The sequence below is a fragment of the Cebus imitator genome, unplaced genomic scaffold, assembly GCF_001604975.1.
Source record: "Cebus imitator isolate Cc_AM_T3 unplaced genomic scaffold, Cebus_imitator-1.0 Scaffold99, whole genome shotgun sequence".
NCBI classification, from domain to species: domain Eukaryota; kingdom Metazoa; phylum Chordata; class Mammalia; order Primates; family Cebidae; genus Cebus; species Cebus imitator.
The window spans coordinates 4,563,229-4,570,328 of NW_016107414.1; the positions used below are offsets into that span (position 1 = coordinate 4,563,229).

General features: G+C 41.7%; 1 protein-coding gene across 3 annotated transcripts in view; it reads right to left on the reverse strand.

The window, feature by feature from the left end:
• AKAP3 (A-kinase anchoring protein 3) overlaps positions 1 to 7,082 on the reverse strand; it is a 35,837-nt gene extending 28,755 nt beyond the window's left edge. For 2 of the 3 annotated variants that reach the window (XM_017536609.2, XM_017536605.2), the window contains exon 1: positions 6,468 to 7,082. The gene's annotated coding sequence lies outside the window, so the exon portion shown is untranslated. The other variant, XM_017536606.2, reaches the window with a different exon arrangement.
• Positions 7,083 to 7,100: the final 18 nt, after the last annotated feature.

The following is a 7,100-nucleotide window of genomic DNA, read 5'->3' on the forward strand; positions in this document are numbered from 1 at the left end:
GACACTAAAAATTTTCAGCTTAATTTTAAACTTGCTTGAATAAGAAGCTGGAAGAAAAATAGCTGGAATGAATAGGTACCCTAAATTTATGGAACTCAAAACATTTCACAAGCATCTTTGAGGACTACAAATACACACTTTCAAGTTATGAGGGGGAATTCATAGATATCTTTCAGATTAATTAACTTCCTTGTTCTAATTCTACTAAGACATTTCAGTGGAAGACATTAGAGCACTGTACTCTCTTGTTGAATATCCACCCAGCACCCCAGAAATGGCTCTCTAAATTTACCCTTACTTTTTGGCCCAGGTCAAGCAAGGGCTACCCTATCCATGAAATATTTTCTAGATACCTAGTGAATGTGATTGCTCCCTCATTGAGGTTTCTATCATATTTTGTTTCAACATGTACATTCTATCTTGTATTTTAATTGCTCCCATATATTTCATCTTCTTTACTGGGTGACTTCATAAGGGGAGAGACATTTTCCTCTTCATCTTGGTATCCCTCATAGTAGCTAGTATCTTAAAATTGGAGCGTAATAATTATCTGCTGGAAGAATGAATATGCACAAACTGCCCATTTTCAGACAGCTCATTTTTTCTTTTGAATTGGAGAATCCAAGAACAAAAAAGAGATGGCTTGCTCAAATTTACTATGGTGGTAATTCATATATTCAAGACTTCTTGAAGCTCAACTCCTTTGGGAGATACATTCACTCCAGAGACTTAGTCATGATTTACTAACAGACCTTCCTATTCCACTAGTACAAATAAATCAACATCTCAAAAGTGCTTTTGTATTTTTTTCACAGAAAGAGAACCTACTAGTCAAATATATTCAGCAAACACTTCACTTACTTATGTTCTAACATCTTTTATTCTATTTTCTAGGTCCTATGTGTGTATTTATCTGCATTGTGAAGCTTGTTTTGGACTTTTAAAACTTCGTAATTGTCTTTACAGATGATAGCATCTATAAAGAGGTACTTAAATACTTATTAATGGTAATGACATTCAGATTTCTAAATCAATGTTTCTCATAATGAAGTGGAAAAAAAGAAAGGAAGAGCTAAAGAGTTTAATGAAGTCAGTGAATGGATTCATAAATTACTGTAAGTTAAAAAAAATGATAAATAACATCCTGGAGTTAAAGAAAATGATACTTTGTGTTATCTATCAAATTAATGATAAATGGACCATAGAAGCCATGTTTTCTAACACTCTCATCTTATAGATTAGGATATTGAGGCTCAGAAAGGAAATGCTAGCATATTTCTTTAGATATTCCAGCCCTGCTAACATTCTGGCAGCAGTTAAATTTTCCCATGGGCAATAGAAAAACTGGACTAAAATGTTCCTCAAAAATGTCAACGTGATGATTACTTCAAGTTGAGGAGTGCAAATCTGAATGCTAGTCAGGAAGGGCATAAGCAACATAGGGGCTTGGTCATCGTGGTTGTATCCTAGACAACAGCTCTATCTCAAGGCATTTTTCTCCTGTATCCATTTTAAGCGAGAAGTTCCTGTTTACCCAAGGTTCCTAAACTCATGGAAAAATTCAGATTGCAGAAAGTATAAGTAAAGTTCTTGCAGGGTTGCTACATACTTGATCAAGTTTTGAGGTTTATTCAACCAGGTTTGATTACTAGTTTTGAGAGGCAAGAATATGTTTCTTATATCCATCCTATTTTACTGCCTTCCTTTCTGTAAGTACCTGCTACATCATAGCAGCTCAATAAACCTGGTTGCTGATTAAATCAGTTTCAATCGATTCTGTTTAAATAAAGATTAGGGTGAATGCGTGTATGCGTGTGTGTGTCTCAATGGCACCACTCATTGTTAAGCTTTCCAGTGGAATTTCTTTATTTTCGCATTCCCTAAGTAGTATCTTCTTCCTCTAGCCCCTGTTAGTACAGATATACTTTCACTACACAGCTATACATATCCTGACCTTTCCCAGTTCTCTGTTGTCTAACCAAGGCTTCAAGTGAATGAGAATTAGACTCAGGGCTATACCAATTCTCTTTTGCTCTTGGGGCACTGGAAAGAAAAGAACTTTAGGAATGGCCACATGATGAATACGAAAAGTCAGCATGTAGCCAAGCTTCTACTCTATCAAATGGGGAAGCAGGAAGTAAGACCCCTCATGTCTCCAAAAGGATGGCTGAGGAGATCTTGTCCAATCTGTAAAAAGATCACAATGTCAGCAGCAAAGATGGTAGGTTTGACTTTAAGGCTGCTGAAGGAGAGGTTTATTTATTTCCAGAGTAAGATTAGAATTGTCTGAGCATGCTGGGCACGGTGGCTCACACCTACAATTCTGGTACTTTGGGAGGCTGAGTCGGGCAGATCACTTAAGGTCAGGAGTTCGAGATCAGCCTACCCAACATGGCGAAACACTGTCTCTATTAAAAATACAAAAAATGGCCAGGTGCAGTGGCTCACGCCTGTAATCCCAGCACTTTGGGAGGCTGAGGCGGGCGGATCACGAGGTCAAGAGATGGAGACCATCCTGGCCAACATGGTGAAGCCCCGTCTCTACTAAAAATACAAAAAAATTAGCTGGGCGTGGTGGCACACGCCTGTAGTCCCAGCTACTGGGGAGGCTGAGGCAGGAGAATTGCTTGAACCCGGGAGGCGGAGGTTGCAGTGAGCTGAGGTCGCGCCATTGCACTCTAGCCTGGCACCTGGTGACAGAGTGAGACTCTGTAAAAAAAAAAAAAAAAAGCCAGGTGACAAGGTGACATAGTGTATGCCTGTAATCCCAGCTACTTGGGAGTCTAAGGCAGGAAAATCACTTGAACCCAGGAGGTGGAAGTTGCAGTGAGCCAAGATTGTGCCACTGCACTCCAGCCTGGGCAACAGAGCAAGACTCCATCTCAAAAAAAAAAACCAAAAAAACAAAATTGGATTGACAGAAGAACAAGGGTGGATTGAACATAAAAAGTTGCCTATCACTTGTCACTGAATTCTCCCTTCCAACCACAGAGGATCAGAAAATAGGCTGTTTTATCAGTCCAGTAAGATTTCCTACCTCTGTAGCACTTGAATAGTGAACCACAGAAGACTCCAGAATATACTTTTAAAGTCAGTGAAGATGCTGGGATGTTCTTGCTCAGCTCAAGATCTTGTTTCCTTCTGTGGCCTTACATGTACCTCCCCCTTGCTGGGACTGGAGAGTGACATCAGAATCACAATTGGTGCTATCACTGTTTCTATAGCAACAGTGGTGAGGCTACCAGAAAATGAGTGGTCAAAAAGACAAAGAGGAGGGGTGAAGATATGCTCCAAGGTGCTCATGTTTAGTTTGGAAGGACTGGGCTTTATTCTGATTAATTATCTTTTTAGAGCAGTGGTCCCCAAACTTTTTCACACCAGGGACCAGTTTTATGGAAGACAATTTTTCCACGGATGGGAGCGGGGTGGGAGAATGGTTTCTGGATGATTCAAGCACATTACATCTGCTGTGCACTTTATTTTTATCATTATGCCATGATGTAGAATCTGTGGGAGCTCTGATTTCCTGCAACTAGATGGTCTCATCTGGGGGTGATGGGAGACAGTGACAGATCCTCAGGCACTAGATTCTCATAAGGAGTGCACAACCTGCACTTTCACAATAGGGTTCAAACTCCTACGAGAATCTAATGGCAGAAGGTGGACCTCAGCTTTGCTCACTTGCCCACCACTCACCTGCTGTGTGGCCAGGTTCCTAGCAGATCACCGGTCCATGGCCTGGGGTTTGGGGACCCCTGCTTTAGAGTGTTTAATATAGGCAGGAGAAATACAGGAGGGGGACATTTTGCCAATGGATTCCACTTAAAACAGCAGAATAATTATTACGTATTAACAAATGTAGAGCACCACAGGGGAGAATCAGAAATAAAAGAATTGAGGGTCTAAATTTTATGCAAATCCCACGGAATCACTTTATTTTGTCAAATCCAACCAGGACTCTTCTTATTTATAAGCATCTTGCCTTTTGTTAATATAAATATATGTGTGTGTGTGTGTGTGTGTGTGTGTGTGTAGGATATTTTGCCTAAACTGACCACCTCTAGGTTATAATTTGTCTTAGGTGCTCAGAGATACAATGAACTAATTTATCTTTTGCAATGCCTGACCTGAGAAGCTGTAGTAGGAAAAATCAGACCATGAGGCAATTGGTTAGCTACTCTTTCTTTGCTTGGGGTGGAGTGGGATGAGGGTGGTCTTTATTACTACATTCTCTGTGGAAATGTTACCTCAGCTATTCTGTAACTAATAATGAAACACAGGACTAATATGTAGTTTCCATGAAGCAAAAAGAACTTCCAAGCAAGGCCACAAGATAATGATGAAAACTGCAAGAGATTCAAAAGTGGCTGGTTTATCACAGGCTTCCTTCAAAAAGGTTATTTATTGCCGGTTCCAGTGGTTTACGTCTGTAATTCCAGCACTTTGAGAAGCAGAAGCGGGCGGATCGCTAGAGGTCAGGAGTTCAAGACCAGCCTGGCCAACAAGGCAAAACCTTGTCTCTACTAAAAATGCAAAAAATTAGCCAGGCATGGTGGTAAATGCTTGTAATCCCAGCTACTTGGGAGACTAAGGCAGGAGAATCACTTGAACCCAGGTGGCAGAAGTTGCAGTGAGCAGAGATCACGCCATTGCACTCTAGCCTGGGCAACAGAGTGAGACTTTAAAAAAAAAAAGTTATTTATCCATTGATGATCTTTTATATTAGGTCTCAAAAGAGCTCTTGTATTCTTTTCACATAAAGTGCACCTACTAATCAAATATATTGGTTAATATATCTCATTTTCTTTCTTTTTCTTTGAAATGGAGTCTCAACTCTGTCACCCAGGCTGGAGTACAGTGGCAAGATCTTGGCTCACCGCAACCTCCGTCTCCCAGGTTCAAGTGATTCTCGCGCCTCAGCCTCCCAAGTAGCTGGGATTACAGGTACCTGCCACCACACCCAGCTAATTTTTGTATTTTTAGTAGAGGCCGGGTTTCATCACGTTGGTCAGGCTGGTCTCAAACTCCTGACCTCAAGTGATCCACCAGCCTCAGCCTCTCAAAGCACTGGGATTACAGGCATGATCCACTGTGCCCAGCCTCTTCATCTTTAAAATAAACAAATGGGGCTTGCTAAGCTCCTAAGATCTCTTCCAGCTTAACAACCTATGATTTTGATTCTTCAGTGGTATTTGAATAGCACTGCATGGACCTACATATAGTACTTTGCAGATGACAAAGCGTCTTTGCATCCATTATGTCACCCAATTCTCATAGTAACCTTTTGAGGTACCAGGTAGGTTTTATCTACCCTGTTAGACAGCTGTAGGAGCTTGTCCAGGTCACAGCTAATAGCTGATAAAACTGGGAATGGAATCTAGTATTCTGGGTGTTAAAAATCAGTGTTCTTTCAGCTGGGCACAGTGACTGATGACTGTAATCCCAGCAATTTTGGAGGCCAAGGTGAGAGGAGGTCTTGAGCCCAGGAATTTAAGACCAGCCTGGGCAATAGTTAGACCTCGTCTCTTAAAAAAAAAATCAGTGTTCTTTCATTTACACCGTGCAACCTTGAAACTAAAATTGAGAATATGAGGCAGTGTTTAACTTACAGATTTTAAATAACATAATTGGCAATGTTATACAGGAGTTCCAAGGTTGCTTGTAACCGTCAGGGTCTGTCAATCCCAACCCGGAAAGTATGTAACTATCCGTATTGGTCCCACAATCAAGTATTAGCAAACTGTGTTAAATGAACATAGGATGAAGCCAAGAAATATGACAGCATAGCATTATTAAGCTTCTCTGGTGAAATTCAAAGATTTCTCTTGTCTTGCAATTCAATTTGATAGGTGACACTTCAGTAAACGGTAGGGTTAAGAAAGAGAGGAAACAGCCAAGATTTCAAGCCTAGTAATAAAGCAACTCCTACATCCCTACGCACCTCAGGCCTTTTTGTCTATCCCAGAAACACATACTTTTCCTGAAAAAACACGGCACTAGAAGGATTACCAACTAGAAAGAACCCGCCCTCCCCAAACCAGGTGGTTTTTCTGATAAGCCCAAGGTGTGTTTCACAGGATCACTGGTTGCTGTCTCTTACCCAGGACTCTGGAGAGGTTGACCGTAATAAAGTATTTTAAAATCCAAGTACTTAGTCTAACCTGGAATATCCTCAGTCTCCAGATGGCTCTTTGTAGAACAATGCAGATTCTCAAAGGTGTCCATAGTTAAAGAAAAAATTACAAAGACTGCGCTAGAGAGAGCCATCTGCAGGTTCCCCTTAGACCGATGTTCAGATGGCACACACGGTCACTAAATTTTACATAACATTTCAGGAAGTTCACAGATTTCCTGAAGCCCACTCATGAACCACACTCCTGGTTAAGAACTCCTGGATTCATATGCCAGGTGGTGATAAGTGCTTTGGTATATAAACTTAGACCAAAAATTGGTGGAATGATTACCACCTTGGATAGGATGGTCAGAGTTGTTTTCTCCGAAGAGGTCACTTTTGAGCAGAGACTTGAGCTGGTGCAGATACCTGAGCGAGCATTCCAGGAAACGCCATCAGCAAGCGCAAAGGCCCCTAGGAGAGAATGTGCTTGGCGGGCTCGACGTACATTTATTCACTTGGGACACACCCTCATTTCGGTTTCTCTTCTCCACTTTTCCCCTCGTCCTTGTCTCCCTTTTTCTCTCTCCTGGGCCCTGGACCTCCCAAGCGCAGGGGGCTACGCCTCCTTCTTCCCCCGGCCTCACCAGAGCTGCCTTAGCTGACATTTTCAAGGAACAGGAAACTGAGAGTCAGGAAAGCGGAGGTCTTCTACCGGGGTCTTGCCATTTTGCATGTTCCGAGTCAGTCACTGGTTAACTCTGAACTTCAGGTTCCTCGGTAATTAGAGATTATAAACAAAGGGACATCTTTACAGCCTATTCCAGATCTGAGACTCTAACAGCCAAATTCTTTTCGCTTCCTTTCTTCCCCCTCTTCTTCGTCTTCTGTCCCCTCTCTTCTCCCAGCTGTCTTCTTAACCACCAGGCTACCCGAAACTCTTTTCCTCCTGGTTAGCGTCTGCGCAAATAGGCGTGGAAGATAAATT